At 33.9% G+C, this 18667-nt stretch overlaps 1 long non-coding RNA gene across 1 annotated transcript in view; it reads right to left on the minus strand.

The window, feature by feature from the left end:
* Window positions 1-850: 850 nt before the first annotated feature.
* LOC141570430 (uncharacterized) overlaps window positions 851-18667 on the minus strand; it is a 50977-nt gene continuing 33160 nt past the window's right edge. Inside the window, exons 2-3 of the long non-coding RNA XR_012494436.1 lie at window positions 8167-8232; window positions 851-1286 (exon numbers count right to left, since the gene is read on the minus strand). This is a non-coding gene — a long non-coding RNA (uncharacterized LOC141570430). The remainder of the gene's footprint in view (window positions 1287-8166; window positions 8233-18667) is intronic.

Consider the following 18667-nt stretch of genomic DNA (forward strand, 5'->3'; position numbering starts at 1 on the left):
ATTATTTGTATTTGGTCATTAAAAATGATTTTTAAAGTACACTGATAAACATGTCAATCAAGTAACACTATGCTAGGGCAGGGAAGGGGATAATTGCAGAGGAATATAAAATAAAGTAAATGACTTCTTATAATTTAATAACAGTTGGGAAGACAAATATAACATGTGAAAAAATATAATTGAAAGTTAACATATAAATAAATATAAATCTGTTTCATGGTTCAAAGTTTTGTTGACAAACATTTCTGAAAAGTTAACTCATGTACTGATTTTCTAAATGTAAGAAGTTAAAATATTTGAAAAGATGTTTTATTAAAAAATGTATATGGCTATTTTGAATTTTATTATCAAAGTAAATCTTAATTCTAGCTCACTTTATCAGCCACCTTATACTGAGTACTAACTATGTATGAAGTAGCATACAGCAGAACTCTAGTATAGGTAGAAATAAACCACGGTACCCCTGCTTTATTAACAAATGAGTAAGTTTGTCAGAAATTATTCTAGAACAGTGGTTCTCAACCTTAGCTGGGCGTTAGAACCACCAGGCAAGGTGATGCTGGGATCTGTCTCTCAGACATGCAGTTATAGTTGGTCTGGGGTGTACCTGGGCATTGAGATTTTTTAATTTTTTCAAAGAGATTCTAATGTGCAGCCAAAATTGAGAACCGTTGCCATAGTTCCTAAGAAGAAAAAGTTACCTTTACCTGGAGCACATTAAAAGCTTCCCACAGGTGGTGGGTTTTCATCAATAAGCAATCAAACTGGGTTTAAAAGCTAGAAAGACATTCAGAGAGGTGTCAGGAACGTCAGAAACACAGGCAATTAGGCAAAAACAATACTAAGGCAAGAAAGTACAAGAAAGTTATATTTGTTGAACAATGGTAGAGCAGAATAAGTGACAAAAACAGAACTAAATGTGAAACTGAAGCAGTAATTTTACTAGCAATGTAAGTGCTGTACTATTTCTTCTGGTACTGATCTGTAATACAGCATGTGTATGAATGATACATTATTGAAACTGTATCTCTATGGTAGCCACAATCCTTTATTTTTACCTGTACCCCCATCCTTTGCAAGTCCTACTTTTAAACTCCTGTCATTAAAAGTTAGAGTCTCTTTTCCTCTTCAATCTGGTCTGGCCTTAGGACTTTTTTGGCCAATGGGATGAAGTAGAAGTCAGTAAAGGCCAGATCCAAGCCTAGGCTATAAGAGACCTTGCATACTTCCACTTTTTCTTTCTCTTGGAGCTCTGTCCAGCCACAGTATACGAAGCTCAAAACAGCCTGTTTAAAAAAAAAAAAAAAAAAATGAGAAACCACATTAAAACAGAAACGCGACATGCCAGTTGAGGCCATTCTAGACCAGCAAGTTGACCGCAACTATATAAATGAGCCCAGCCAAGATGAGAAGAATCATCCAACTAAATTCAAATTACCACTCTTTGGGATTGTTGTATAGATAAATGGCTGCAATTTAATCTACTAAGTTTCAGGTTTGTTTGTTTTGCATCAAAAGCTAATTGACAAATTCTCATTATCTCAGCTACAATGACTGATTTAAGGGGTAGACCAAACTAGATCAATGCAAGTTCTTCCTCAGAACATTTTCAACTGGAAATGAAGAGAGATACTCTTTTTTCCCTGGGTTGTCAAACTGGAAGTGTGTGAATACAGAACTTTCTAAACTTAGGTGTCCTATTGCATGCAAAAAACCATCTGGGATAAAAAGAATAAAGCTTAAATACAAAGAAATAATAAGAAACAGAAAGAATGAGAAGGCTCTTTTTGACAGTCTATCCATTCATGATTCAAAGTTTCTTTTAAGGCCAAGTCCACTCCTGCCTTCTTACTGGATTAAATAAATTTCCCTGTTTGGCTTAGACTAGTTTTAGTTAGATTCCTGTCACTTGCAATTAAAAGAGCTTTTACTCCACTGTTTAGCCAATAAAGAAGAAAAAAATTAAAAAGTGATTGAATTGCTGAGCAACCCAATACCTCATATATAAAATAAAATATTCAATCAATAAACATTTGATTAGGACCCATTCTAAATAAAATAGTATGTTAGGAAATGGGAAGATGACCTTATCCTTAAAGGATTTATATTGAAGTAGGGAAGATACACTGGCACACTCATAATTAAAGCTTACAATCAGGGGACGACAACTCTAGGAAGACTCCCTAACTTAGTCTTAACAAAATGAAGTCTCTGTTTAGTCTTGAGAAGAAAGCAGGGCTGCTCAATGAAAAGGTCAAACAAAGAAAGCAATCTAGTTAAAGGATCACGATGGTAGCCGTATCTCCAACAAAGTATATTCTTCATTGGCTTACTGATGCTCCTGCAGCTAGGATTTTTTAAAGAAAATAATACAGAGGAAGAAAGAACCAAAGCTAACATTTTTAGATACCCACTATGTGTCAGAAACTCTATAAGACACTTTATATATGATCGCTTTTAAATATATATGTATGAAAGATTTAGATTATATTTTCATAGGAACCTTGTGCAATAGGGGATATTATATTCCATATTGTCTCATTATTGCATATGTTATATGCCAAAAATTAGCTTTGGAAAGATAATTACGTTTGGATTTTTTTTCCCTTTGGAAGAATACAAATATATTTGAGAGATATAATTAAGTTTGATATGTAATATATACTAGGACATATACATACAGACACATACACTAGAATATGTAATATGTCATATATTAGAATATACCTAGTATATTTTACAATCTAGATATCACATGTGTTAGAATATACTAGATACATATTCAAGAATATATATCTAGAATATACTACAATGTATAAAATAATTTAGAAATATTTTTCTGGTTTCAACATTATGTATTTACTGAAATTGATTCATTTAAAAATTTGTAACAATCTTATTTTATTTTTATTTAAAAAATTTTAATTTGTTTATCTAATTTAATTTTTCATTTTAATTTAATTTAAAGTTGTTATTGACTTCAGACTTCTGTAGAAGTTTGTTTTATAGCTAAGATTATAACTTAAGTTTCTTGTCACTGTTTCTGTTACCACACACCCAGAGAAGTACCTTGGAGGCATTAACACTGTAATTAAATATTATTAGATGAAATTGCAATGCATAAATTATCCCTTAGGTTGAAAGTTCAAGTTTTCTGGTCCTCGGTAGGATTTCTGAGTTTGTCTTTAACACTTATTCACTTTTTAAAACTTACAAACTCTGCTTTCTTCCCAACATTTTTTTGGTGAAAATTTTCGGAAGAATTATACATGTGCTCTTAGCTATTATAATAATGCCTTACAGTATTTTAGTATATACATATAAATGTATATATGTATACATATATACATATATATGTAAAAATATATAAATGTATCTGTTTTTATATTTCTGGTTATGATCAACAAGAAAAGATTGATAGTGGAGGACAATAAAGATATCTGAAAGGAAAAAAGGTTTTTAAAAAACTTGAAAGGAGATAGAACCACAAGTACCAATAGAGGAGTTGATTTCTGATAGATGATATTTTCCATTATAACAGATGAAAAGGAAAAAGAAATGAGAGGTGCAGTTGTTATTATTGCTGCTGTTGTGGTCAATGTTCTGATGATGAGGAGGATGGTGATGGTGAGTGTATGGAGGTGGCCTGGAGATGCAGAATCTTGCGTGTGATGATTTCTGTTTTCACAATGAACTATGTGAGCAGACTGTCATTCCCAGTTGAGCATGAAGAGGGAAGGTGATTATTTATGGAGAGAGAAGATATGAAGTCTTGGAATACAGGAAAGGAAGTCTCATAGAAGGTGACCCAAAGGTTGTTGGTTACGTTTGAGTATCTTTTGACTTTTTTGATCACATACTTCGTTGAAAATATGGGCACTGTTGTATAATTTCCCCCAAAAAATTCAACTACTGACTGTAGCTGTGGAAATATCAGATGGTAAGGTTTATGTAGGGTTGGGGTTTTGCCAGGTATGATTGATGCAGGAAGAGTGTGGACCATGTCACTGTGATCACCCAAGATTGGACCAGGGATAAACACCTGGGTGTCAACTGGACCAATCCCTCTCCTGAGATTGAAGTGACTACATAATTTCTATTGGGTATTTGTTAGGATAAATACTGCACAATTCCACTTACATGGGATATCTATAACAGTCAGACTCATAGTGGCAAGAAATGGAATGGTCTTTACCAGGGGCTGGAAGGAGATGAGGAGTTGTTGCTTAATGGTTATAAAGTTTCAGCTATGCAAGATGAATAAGTTCTAGAGACCTGCTCTACATCATAGTATTATATCTATAGTTAAAACATGTTATTCTGCACTTTACATTAAGAAGAATGTCATATTAAGAGTGCTTACCATGCACAAAAAAGGAAACGACCCACAAAAGAACACACACCAAAATTTGGAGATAATGAATATATTTAGTACCTTGATTGTGGTGATAACATGATGGGTATAAGCTTATGCCCAAACTCATCAAGAGGTATACATTAAATGTGTTTAATTTCTTGCATATCAATTATATCTTAGTAAAACTTAAAAAAAAAAAAAGGTGAAGCTGTAATTGTATTAGTCATTTATTTAATAAAAGAATGTGCATGAACAAAAAGAATAAATGTGTGTGAAGCATAGACCAGAGATCAAGCTCTCTTGACTTTCTGGAGCTAAAATTTAATACCTCATGACTCCTTTGTCACTGCCATTTTTCTCTGTGCTTCTTTCTTCTAACCAAGTTTCCTTTAGGTTCCTAAGCTGCATTAAATGGGTTCTGTTACTCAGAGTCAAATGATCCCTGACTAAGACACTTTGGAAACCATTCAATTCAGAATAGACTGTATTCTCCTTCAGCATGGTCAACTCCCTCAATATTTTTATTGCCCTTTTAGGGAGAATCTAGTTCCCAGACCACATTCTACTGCCCTGTCTACTAATGATCCTCCGATTTTTGAACTTTGGTAACCAGAAATTTCATTTGACCATGAGATTAATAGGAATCAGAAAGCTGCTATGGTTGCCAATGGAGCTAAGGCTCTAGTTAATAGGTGTATGTCCAGAATGAGGGAACTGCTATTACAGCAGTAACATATTGCTATCTGATCCCACTTAAGAGAATGGAACAATCAAGAATGGTGTGTGTTCCAATAAATGGATCTACTAAATCAGGAAGACTTATCTCTCTTATTAATTATGGGTGTACCAGTTTCCCCAGTGCCTAGAACTCTCAATAATTATTAAACAACTGAAAACTATATTGTATTAAAAAGGCTTGTCATAACTTGGACTGTCACACTTTGAGATTTAGACAAGTGGTGGAAAGATTTCTGTCTCTAAGCATCTGAAAAGTAAGCTTACTCCCATTAACTCAAGATGGCAGAATAATAAAATTAATACTTTATTATTCAGTCTTTAACACTTCATTATCTCCCCCTACTCAGAATATCTAGTAACATTCTTTACTTATCAGTTGCCTGATTTTTTTTTTTAATTTATTGGGGAATATTGGGGAACAGTGTGTTTTTCCAGGACTCATCAGTTGTCCTTCAATCTAGTTCTGGAGGGTGCAGCTCAGCTCCAAGTTCAGTAGCCATTTCCAATTTTAGTTGCAGGGGGTGCAGCCCACCTTCCCATGCAGGAATTGAACCGGCAACCCTGTTAAGAGCTCAAGCTTTAACCAGCTGAGCCATGCTGCCACCCCAGGGACCTGAATCTTTACATTAAGCCTTGTGTAACTGCATCCCAACATAGGCCTCTACCTTATATCCGTGAAGTGTCATCTTGAAATATAGGACTAATGAGAAAGTAAGCAGGTGTTCCCCCCAAAAATAGTGCTCTCACTGGCTATTTTTTTTCTACACACACACACACACACACACACACACACACACAGAGTCATAAGAGCAAGGCTGACAATTTTAAACTTAATTATTTTCACACAGCCCGTATGAACCCAAGATGGATATTCCGTCAAGTTGATTTTCTGGTACACACCTGCTAGCATAATTAGAACTAGAATATGATGTTTTGTTCACTTACTAAACTAAAAATAACTTAAACTAAGTGTACCATCAGTGCTTCAATAGTCAGATGTCTTCAGCTACTTTGCACATCAGGCTCTTATTGGATCAAGCGCTACTACCTTAATTAAGGAATCTTTTTGTCTCATGCTTTAGTTCAGTGATTCTGTGGGACCTAGGTATAACCTAGAAATTACATTTTTATCAGATATTCAAGGTGTAATAAGTAGGTGGTAGACTACGCTAGGAGAAGCAACACCTTCAAGAGAGAAGAAAATAGAACTGGTTTCCTGATATTGATTCCCCAGAATTGTGCATTTTCATTTGTATTAAAAGTTTCTAAGCTTAATTATGCTCTAGAGAAAAGCTAGTAAATAGTTCTATTGACATATCCACGCTAATCCTTTTATGTTGTAATAGGCAAAAATTCCACATTTTTTTAAGATTTACTTCTCTGCAAACAAAATATTTAAAGTTGTCTAATATTCAACTTTAGATATAGAACCTGTAGATATAGCTTCTATATGTCTCTCCAATCACCATCTCAAATCATGCCAGGCAAGACATTTCCCTGTGGAATCAATCTACAATCTTATGTGTGAAGCATTCTTTATTTAGACAATCAAGAAAGAAATCAGAAGTCATGCAGAAATACTGATTTAGCCACACCTCCAACAGTTTCTTTTCTTTTTATACCTAAATCTCCAACCTTATTCTCTTTACTTTTCAGTGCTCTTAAAGTAACTAATCTATTTTCTCTCCTCTGTGCTCTTAAAATGTTTACTTCCTTGTGTTCTCTCTCTCTAACTTCCCCTATTTCATGATCTCCCATTTTCCTATCTTCATTGTTGAGAAGACTTTAACCTTATTAGATAAAAAAAATAAAATACGATTGATTCCCTTAGTCAACATCTGATCACCTTAAACTGCTTAATTTGTGCTTAAAAATGAATGTATGTTCTATTTTGAAGAACTAACAAGAGCTGCTTCATGAGTCTACAGTGATGCAAAATAAGCATATAAAGAGATAAATTAAATCCAGGTGCAAACTAAAAGTATTGGGTGAAATTGTAAGAGATAAAATGAGTCAGCAAATTGGTAATTCCAGAACTTACTTAATTAAGCTCACTGAGTCAGAAGGTAGAAGGCAGTACACGAATGGGGCAACTGGAAAACATGCAGAGAGCTGGGACTTTAAAAGGAACCTGAAGTCTGCAGTGAACTATAAACTCAAGAAGGGGAGAAATTGATACAATTTTGTCTCACTGACTCAGGAGAAGGAGGACAAATTATTTTTTGCAGTCCCCCAGGGGCAAGGGAAAAAAAGGAAAGAAAAGGAAATTTTTTGTAAAAAGAATATGTTTATTATTACTTTTATCCATAGGTGCCATTGGCATTTAAGAAAATAATCTCCTTTAACCCTCCCAACCACTCCTTAAGGTAATTGTAGTGGTCTATTAAATCAAACAAAAAGACCATTAGGCTGAGGTAGTTCTAATACACTAGCAGCCTAGAGAGCAAACCCAAACCTAAGCCTGAAATGCCTCAAGGTTAAGAAATCAAAACCTAAAGACAAACAATCACAAACAAGCAACTAGCCTTTCTCAAATAAGACAGATGCTTAAGCTATAGACATTCAAGTACTTTCCTTGCTTTGCTTCTGTCTTTTCTCTATAAAAGCCTTTCCACTAGCTCTTGTCCATGGAGTGCTCCATCTAGTTGGACACTGCCCAATTCCAATCGATTTTTGCACACATAAACTCTTGACATTTTTCATATGCTTCAGTTTTTCTTTTAACAGTTCTCTATTTGCAAACAAGGAAACAAACTCAAGGAAATTAAACAATGCATCCAAGATCACATAGTTACTAAATGGAATTTCAATATTTAAACTGAAAATTCATGTTTATGCTTTCTGTTAAAGAGAGAACTAGAGTTAAGAATTATGAATATACAGGACCTGAGAAAAAACTGCAACTTTGAAAAAATATAAACAAGATTATCTAAGATTCATTTATTCATTCAAAATTACTTGAGCAGCATTAAATATTCTCATGGGTGCTTTAGATTCTGGGGAAATAGTGATGGGCAAGAGAAGTAAAAGGTGGACAATAAACACACACTGTGTGCCTCTGATTGGCTTACCTGTAACTGGTCCTATTTTGATTTGCTTTCACTCCAGTAAACTAGCTGAGGTAAAGTATGCCACACCTGAAGAAGACAATATAATAAAAATGAAAATTCAAAAAAAAAAAGAGCCCATTGAAACATGATAAGACATAAAATGCCCCTGAGTCAAACCTCCCTATTTCCTGGGTTTGTAGCAACAAAAGTAAATCATAACAATGAGACTCCCAATATCATCAAAGAAGGGATTTTTGCTTCATTCTTCACTACACCAGGTTCAAGAAAGGTTTATAAGAAGTTATAGCTCATAAACAGTGGAGTTGTAGAAATTTGCATTCAGTCCACCTACTCTGAACCCTTTAAAATGCTAGGCAAAAAGAACATAAATATACAGGTGTTTAGAATTCTCCAAGGAGCTAAAAAATATTCTAATGAGAAAATAGAAATGGGAGCGAGAATTTATAATCTTATATTTAGTTGTACCCGTTGTTCGTTTCTCTTTTTTATTTTAAGCTACAAAATTTCTAGCAATTTGTTATGGCCGCCACAGAGAACTAATACACTCATCATTTTTCTGGACATCTGTGTCTGAAACTAGTACTAATTCCAACTCCTATATTAATCAAAATTCTTAATCAGAATTAATGGCAATTTATTCAGGCTAATTTAAGTTGATTCTTAATGTGGATTTATTAAAGAAGTATTAAGTAGCTCTCCATATCAAGAGAAAGGAAAAAGAAACAGTTCAGAAAACAACAAGGAACAAATGTTAAATATCAGTTCCTTCAAAAACATGCCTGAGAACATATGTGATGAAGGCATTGCTATCCCTCCCATGGAGCAGTATGGCTTGCCCCATCAATTCTGCCAGCTCTAGACACTGGGTAACAAAGTCTTAACCACTGACTCCATCACCCCTTGCAGCTGCTTCTTGAAAATGCCACCACCGCCATGACTACAAAGTAGTCTCCACAGTCACTTTTATGTCATTATTGCCTTTTAATTCAACGTCTGGAAATGGATGCCCTTGAATGGCTACACCTAGCTTCCTTGCATACAACTGAGCTGCCTTTGCAGCCAGAAAAGGGACATTTGCTATTTTCAGGAATTATAAAAAGAGATGTGATATACCTACTACCACATAGTTGGGAGTACTCCAAACGTAGAAAGTTTTCAAAGGATGAGCAGACAAATGTTCAATATGCCCCAATTATTCAGTTCACGTGCCTGAAACTCTCTTAGGTCCCCTCAGATCCCTACCACAAGTTCTAGTCTTTCCTTAAGATTTTAAATTGAGGCCTTGGGTCTCATAGACTATTTGTTGAGAATGTTCTGTTAAAATCTAAATTTTGCCTTTTCCCCAGTAAGACAGTTTTATCATTAGAACAGGGATTGTAAACCACAAAAGTGGAACAAATATAATATGAAATGTTCTCTTTTAATCTCAAGTGAGGTGACCTTGACTATGTCTCTACTTAACCTTTTTACATTTGTTTTGTCAAGTGTAGAAATGGTAATGAGCCTACCTCAAATGAGTATTGATTAGTTAATGTGGTATTATAAAATTATTTAGAGAAACCTCTAAAGAGCTAAATATAGACATAAGACAAATTGAGAGCAGGTGGCAGATAGGGATAAAGTATGAACTGTGAGTGTAAAATCAGGTCCTGTATCCCAGAAACTGCCATTTGAAACACTATATGTGTTCTGGACTGAATATTTGTGTCTCTCCAAAATTCACATATTGAAATCCTAACCCCAAATTTGATGGTGTTAAGAGGTGGGGCCTTTAGCGGGTGTTTAGATCATGAAGATGGAGCTCTGATGAGTGGACTTCATGCCCTTTTAGTGGTTACCAGAGAGTAAGGGGAGGCGGTGGTAGAATAGGGTAAAGGGGGTCAAATATATAGGATGGAAGGAGAACTGACTCTGGGTGTGAACATACAATGCAATACAGAGATGATGTATTATAGAAATCTACCCTTGAAGCCTACATTTTACTAACCAATGTCACTCCAATACATTTAATTTAAAAAGATAACCCCAAAGAGCTCTTTTGCTACAATGATGAGTCGCAGCTTACAACCCGGAGAGGGCCTTCACCCGATCCCGACCATGCTGGCACCCTGATCTCAGATGTCCCAAGCTCCAGAACTGGGAGAAATCAAATTCTATTGTTTATAAGCTACCCATTCTGTAGTACTTTGTTATAACAGCCCATACGGAGTAAAACAATATGTTAACAAATCTGAGGAACATAGCAAAACAAGGTAAAAGTAATTTGCTGTGACATCATTTAAGCCCACTTGCTAAAGAAAAATTCTAAAAAAAATTATACATTATGTAATTTATGTAGAGATAAAATTTGTAGATAGCATAAATATATCATAATACACAGAGGGTGCTAAAAATGTATATACATTTTAAGAAAGGAAAAAACTGTATTAAAATTGTAATAGTACATACTGATAACAAAACATGAATACAAGTCACATGTATACATTTTTTTGTCACCCCCAGTATTTATTAAATAAATATATATACCTTTCTCTGCCATTTTCCCGCTGTTCATTACTGGTGCTCCAGATGAATTGCCCTTTACCTTCTACCATTTTCCAATCTCTTCAGTTATTGATTTTCTTGGAAGAAAGAGCTATGGTATGTGGTTCCTGTGACACTTTTCTTAAGTGGCTTGTATATAAGAATCTGATTATTTAACTTTAAGGGGGCAGTGAAGTAACTTAGAGCAATCTTATCTTGTTTAAGGACAATCCATGTGGACTTCGATGTAACTACCCCATCTCACAAAATTAAATAAGATGACATTAAAAAATAAGATGAAATGATGAACGGATAAAAGAATAGACAGGTACATAACTTTATTTTTAAATTAAATGTTTAAAAATAGAACGTTGAATCTAGAAAAAGCTTCAAAGTTTATATAGCATAAATTCATCATTACTTGGAAGATTATTGTATTCATAAATAATTTTTGTGTGAATGAATGCAATGAATTTGACAAGTAAAATCATGACTCAGGATGGATAAGAAGACTGCTAAATGCATAGGTAGTCAGTGGCAGAATCACAGCTTAATTTAGTTTTCTTGACTCCCAGACAGGTGATCTTTTTTTTTTCTTTTTTTTTTTTTAATTAGTCTATGTTTACATTTAGATAACTAGGCGTAGTCTCAATTAATATAAAGGAAGTCCAGTTTGAGACACACATGTGCAAGTTCTTAGGATACGGTGCGGTACCTGGTATAAATAAGCATTTTTTCCCTTTCTTATCAAGAAACATGTTTTATTAAATTTCTAATGGATTTTGAAATTTGAACTCATCATCCTCAAGCTAGTGATCCTTTCTAATATATCCTAAATCTAAATCTTACCTTTATCATTTATTCATCAGGATTTCCTGATGTGTTTGTTTGTAGGTATATGTTGGGAGGAGTGAGGAGAGGATGGTAAAAAAGGGAGCATGATGGTGCCCCTTCCCTACACAACCTCAAGACTATAGAGTTAGCTCTTTTTCTGTTCCCTTCCCTACATTAACAAGTCACATTCTGATATTCAAAAAGTGTTTCGGAATTCAGATTATTTCATATTTAAAAAAAATATATATTAGGTATATGGGCTTCAAATATGTTATACTTCCAAGGTGGTATAGGTGGGCCCCATAATCAAATATACTAATCTATCTGAAGAGAAATATATAGACATTTACAGCAAATGGGATAAATAAAGACTATAGATAGTCTCATATCAATTCAAGTGTTTCTTTTAAATAAGGAACAAAAAACATTTCAGAGCTTTTAAATTTCATTATTGTAGATGAGAGATTGTGGGTCTACAATCTTAAAGCTCTGATGCTTGGAAAAATGAGCAGTATTTCACAAACAGGCTGCATTCTCTTCAGGTCTGATGAATCTCCATTTGTACTGAGGTGAAAATGAGAGGAGATTGACATAAATTATAGAAGAATTTAGTTAATAGAATGTAGTTTTTTTTTCTAAATTGTTCACACTGGATTAGCATTCCTCCAGAAATGATTCTATCATTCTTCAGATGAGGTTAAGTATCTGTTATATGTATGTATTCTCATAACAATCTATATCAGCTTTCAACATTCTACATTTTCCTACTATTTATCTGTTTGTTTTTTTATCTGTCTTCTACACTTTGAGGCCAAACTCTGAAACTTTTAACCTATATTTGTTCTTGGCATTCAGTAGTTTCTTTTTTATTATTGAGTGATTTAGTAGTTTTTCATTGAATGAGTGAGAAAATAAGTTCATTAAATAAGCATACTGATGGATGTAATAGCACTTTCTACTGGATCCAATACAGAAGTTTTACATTGTCAGGTGAAATCAAACTTTAGTCTGACAGTCTCTTCCAAGTAAGAGGACAGAGAGGAGAAGAGCACATTCATTTAATGAATAAAGATATTCATGGAAATAAACATATCGTGGTATGGGCCTTGCTTCCTGATTTTTGAAGGATGGAAGTCATATATCAGAGTACAGTGTGTCTTGGCAGGTCTTTGCTCTAAATCTCTGGGATGCTCAGGGACTTTTGTCTCTGTTTGTTGTTTATAATTCTCCAGCCATCTCTAAATAACCTGTCTCATTTTATCTCAGATTCATATTCCTCTTCATTCATGTTTTCCAAAACATCTTGAATTTTTGTTATGTCTTTGCTAGGAAACTTTAATTTTTGCCTTGGTTTCACTATTTTTAATTGCAAAAAACTCACAAAATATTAAAGATAAATGTCTCATTTTGTCCATAGTTACTGATCAGTACTGAAAACTACCACTTACCAAAGTTTCTATGAGAAATCACAGGCACTATGTTTGGAGAAGGGAGCAGTATCCAACCACATGAGTTATGGCTAAGGTAGTAGAGACAGGAGGTAAAAAGCAAGCATAGAAAACTATTTCTGGAAGCTATAATCAGATTCACTGGGCATAAATGCTTCTTAAGACTATAGACTTACAACACGTGATTCATTCTTTCTACTTTTCTTGTACTAATGCATTCCCATTATTGTATCCACTGGTTGATGCCCAACCACTGACTAATAACCCTAAGCCCATTAGTACACATCAGTCAGTTCAGAGTTCAAAATGTGGTCAATAATTCATTGAGTAACTATTGAAAAGCACCATATTACCATTTCAAGAGTTCTAATCAGGATAAAACAACACCCAAACATCAATAATAACACTCATCATCATGATTAAATTTCAAATAATTATCAAAATAATGAAAGCTCTAGAAACTGAGTAAGCAAAACTGACTTGTCCTCTGCCTCCATTATGGTTAAGCATATCAAAGACTACAGTAAAAACAAACAAAACAACCTTTTCCTTTCCGATAGAAACATAAACAAAACAAGCAAACAGAAGCAGGGCTACCCTGTCTAGAACTAGATCCTAAATTTAAGAAGGCTTGAGTCTTTTTGACAGAAAGAAAATTATACCCTTACGAAAACAACTCTGTTCTTGACTCTGAAATAGGATTTCTGAGACTATATGGTAACACTTGGAAACATATACTCATGTAAAGAGACTGATGTGTTCCTTTGCTTTTTTTCAGTTATGAACAGACTAAATACAACCTGGTAATGTTATGGTTTTATTTCTTTTATTAAGTGCTAAGTGTCTTTTTTTTTGGGTGGGGGGGCGGTGGAGAAGAGGTAAGATGGTGATTAGTTCTTTTGGAAGCTGGAATTGTTTTTTTGTGTTTTTTTTTTTTTAATTTCTACTTTTTTTGTCTCTGAGCTTAAGTCTAGAGACAGAGTGCCAAGCGTTGGGAAACCAGGACAGGGTTTATAGAGTTTTTGAAACATTTAAGGAATTGGTGGGAATGGAGTTAGCGTATAGGAGTAGAATAAGCCACCTATGGAGGGAATAGCATAAACCAAACCATGGAAAGTGACATGCTCAAAATGTGTCAGGTGTCTAGTTTAGATGGACCACAGGTTTTATGTGGTGGCAGAAAAAAATAATATAATCCTCTCAGATATCATGTCACCCCTAGTGCTTTTTACCAAATAGAGCATTAATATACACTATAGCTAATATTCAGCTGTACACACTTACATTACGCAAGTAACCTTAGATGCCTTTTGTGATTAATATTTTCCATATTGAAAGTTTCCTTAGAAAAGATTCTTAGACATCCAAAGAGCTTCATTATATAATATATAATCTCTACATCTTTTTCCTTTGCCATCTTTGTCAATGAAATATGAAAAGGCATATTTATTTCAATTTTTTTCCTTAGAAACTATGCAAACTGCAATGGAAATATGGGGATCAGAGTATTTTCCTCCACCGTCTTTCAATGTGTCTTATTGTTTCCACAATGTCACTTCTGTTCTACAACTCACTCTGAGAAGAATATTTATATGATATGTATATGATATATCTATATGATACAAAGTAAATACATTTATCTGTGTCATATAGAGTGATTAAATATAAGAAATGAGTCATAACTGACACATTAGATAATACAGTCATTTTAGTAATTATGTACAGAAATTATTTACCCTCTTCCCACCTCTTTTGCAGGAATGGGTTCCCCTGACATTTATTCTTTATGGAGTTAAATTAAACTCTTGTTATATTTCCTGATGTGGATAAGTATCCATTTGTGGCCCTGATTACCACCATCATTATGTGTTATTAACCAATGTGAAAATTATCAAGTTACATAATGATAGCAGTCAGTTAGCATCACTTGCTTTCACATCCTTATTTGAAAGTATTTTCTGCAAATGAAAAGAGTTTAAAATTCAAGTTTGTCATTAAAGCAAGGTAGATATAGTTTTATGGTGTGTGTTTAAAATAACACATATATTATTATATAAAATATTACAATAATAATATCATTCCTAGTTATTTATATTATTTCCCCAAAGCCTCCATCAAATATGAATAATAATCATCAATTTACTATGGGATTAAATAGAACTGTCTGGCATGATAATACTCTAGAAACCAACTTGGCTAGTCTTGGGGGTAATTAAAAGAGTGATCTTTGCAGAATTTCAATTTCAGGCTTTCTCACTGAGTGGAGTATAAAGATGCACCACAGGGAACTTTAAGGAAGTAATGAGGCTTTCATTTCCATATGTCAGATAGTTTTTTCCTAGTGTACTTATTATCAGAAAAGGCCATGAGCTAATTTCTTGGCTCATTCAACGCGGAGAAGACCCTGAACAACGTTTTCCAATAAAGAGGACAAGGAGAAAGTCAGTGCTGATGGGACTTTGCCACCAGAGCCACCATTTTTCGTGCTTGTCATGATTCTGTAGGACTATCTGAGTGCATTTGTGCAAGTGGAAAACAGGCTTGTGCAGCAGTGAATCTATCTTTAAAAGTGGCAATGGCCTTGTCACTATGTAGAAGAACACTTACCACTGTCAAAGCCTTCTGATACATCAAAGATTTGGAAAACATTTTGAGTTAACCTATTTTATAGTGTCTTAGTCAAATTTAAATTGACATTCACTGGGTCTCTCCAGCTGGATATCTTCATAAATTGCTACTTTAGAACAGGATTCTAAAATTAGATCTTATTTCGAAATACTTTGTAACTGGCCTGCACATGTTATAGATCCAGATGGTACAGCTACTCCCCAGTAGGGCCATCTTATAGATCTGAATGGTCTCAAAGCCCTGAGCTACATCACACTCACCATTCCATTTTCCTTTGTGTCAGTATGTGATACTAATCACATGGTCTTGTCACCCTCTGAGGTCCCATTCACTTCAATACTGGTGATACTTTAGAAACTAAGCTATGTCCCTCTTCTAATTCAAGGAGCAGGCAGTACTTTATGGCTTGGGATTTTGTTCCTTAAAATTACAAGTTTTGCTGATGGACAAGCCAAATATAACAAGGAATCCCTGCCATTTCATATAAGAGTAACTTCTAGTTAATAGATCTCTTAGTGGCACCAGGCCACAGAACTGGTATCAGCATCTCTGAATATGTCAACAAAGTCCTCAAGATAATAAGAGTTGATCCATCATTTAGACTTTGTAAAGTTAGCTTTTGGGCACACTGTGTGTGCTCAGTAGAAACCTGTTTTCACCACCACATTATCTATAAGATTTGGAATGTTATGTAGAAAAATGATGAAACAAATGTGTATAGAGCTATTTCAGTGTTGTTTGCAGAATGGGCATAATAATCAAATTTGAAAACTAATATAGAAAATAATTGCTTTAATTTGAGAGGGAGGATAAACACAGAACTCTTCGATAAAGATGTTCATTTTTATTTGTAAGCTTATTTTGATTTTAATCAGCTACACAATAAATGCATTTAAAAGAAATAAGTAAACCCTCCATTCCTGAATTCACAGTACCCATGAAAATCAATCATTTTGAGTTTATAAGTGGATTAAATGGGCAGTAAAACAAATTTCCCAGTCTAGAAGTCTTCAGATAATGTACACATTCCATTACTTAAATCATGAAAATCATAAACTTGCCAAAAAAAAGTGCATCACTTGATTTAAAAAAACCAAGAATAAACTTCACCTTAAGAAATATGTGTAAAAAATACTTGATTTCCCCCTTTAGAATAATTTGTACATTCTCTTAGTATAGAGAAAATGCTTTACCTTTAGTAGATGCTAAATTCAGAAAATAGGAAAACTGTTTCATTACTTTTCTTGGTATTTTTTTTCCTAATTGCAAGCATTTGATCCTCTGTAATGTCATTGTCAAGTGAGGTGATCCCAAGAAATCAGTGACAGTAGCCATAAAAGAAGCAGTGAAATAAGCTGTAGCTGAATACTGAGAAAGTAGGCACAGAAAACTAAGTATAAATAAAATTGATTAATAAACACATTTGGGAATGAGAAATAGAAAAACAAAATTTCTTGGTCAGTACTGATCATTAAAACACAAATGTAATCCGAACTTCAAGACTTTCATACAATTGCATGTCGACTAGATTGTTTGATAATAAAATATTCTTTTGCTTAATGCATTATTCATGTTACACATCATTAACAAAAGAACAAAATTTGATTCTAGGTACTATACTAAACACTTCACATCTGTTAACTCATTTTCTCAACACTAACATATGATACCTCTTCCATTTTTAGATGAAGAAACTATGAGGATTAGAAAACAAAGAGTATTTTGGAAACAGGTGGGACTAGGAATACAAATTCAGGCCCTGTTCATCTAGTGTTAAAATGCAATCTGAACTTCCTAAACTATACGTTAGTTGTCTGCAAAAAAGCAGAAGATATGGCCCCTAACCTTGAGACAATATTTTACCAAGTGAAATAAAACTGTAAACAAATATCCACAACACAACTTACTGAATGAGATAAAACTATACACAAAATAATCACAATATATCTATTATGTCATGAAGGTATGCCTAATGTTCTATGGCATCAAAAAAATGGAACCAAAATCTACAGGAGGCACCAGAAAAGGCTTGCTGGCATAATTAACATATGGAGTTGAGTCCCAGATGTCAGTAGAGATGACAAATTTGTCAAGCAGACAGTGAAGCAAAGGAACTTGGTGAGGGCATGGTATATTAAAAGTTATTAGGTGTGTATGGAATTAACTTTTCTTGTATCCATTGCAGAATTATTGAAATATGTTAAAGAGGTAATGATGTAATACTATTGTTGTTTCAGAATAAAAGTTTGGCAATGACACCAAACTTGAATTTGAGGGGCTTAGAATGAAGACAGTTACTGGAAAATTTTACATAAAAAAAGAATAAGAACCTCCTCTATGGCAGTGAAGATGAAAGGGAACATGATGGCTGAAAGATATTTAGGAGAATCAAATCAAGAAGATTTGGCTATACAGGATGACAGGCAAAAAAAAAGATGCATTTATTTGAAAGTTTGTTTTAAAATGGGGTCAAATATTTCATTCAAATAGACTGAAGAACACCACAGTTTTGTTGTGTTTTCTGCTACAGAAGCTTGTAGTAGCTGTGATGTATATAAGTCATGAAGGCATTCTTAAAGAAACTGGAATCAGAACATCATTTATTTTTTAAATCGGATACCATTTTTTAAGACAGGTTAATTGGTAATGAGAAAGGAACACTAGTCAGGAACCATGGAAATTAAGTCCTCACTCTTATAACATATTTGAAAAAGTAAATTACTTTCTCTGGATCTCAATTTAAATGATTGGGAAAATTAAGGACAATAATATTCAATTTTGTAAACCACAGAGTTCTCTTGGGTACTATTCTAAAAATAGAACTCTCCAGTTCTAAAGGCATGTAAGGGCAGTTATTCTTACCTAAATCACTGAATTAGCAATAATAATAAATATCTGAGTTTAAAATGGTGAAATATTAAGAGTATTTGAGTAATTCAAAATCTTCAAAGGACAGTACAGATCAATAGTCTGATTATATGTTTCAAAGGGTTTTCATAATCAAATGAGAAAGTGCATTTAAAATTGTTTAGAAAATAAGAAAACATATAAAAGTAAGACATTATCGT

Source organism: Rhinolophus sinicus, linkage group LG03, assembly GCF_036562045.2.
Source record: "Rhinolophus sinicus isolate RSC01 linkage group LG03, ASM3656204v1, whole genome shotgun sequence".
In the NCBI taxonomy this organism is placed as follows: domain Eukaryota; kingdom Metazoa; phylum Chordata; class Mammalia; order Chiroptera; family Rhinolophidae; genus Rhinolophus; species Rhinolophus sinicus.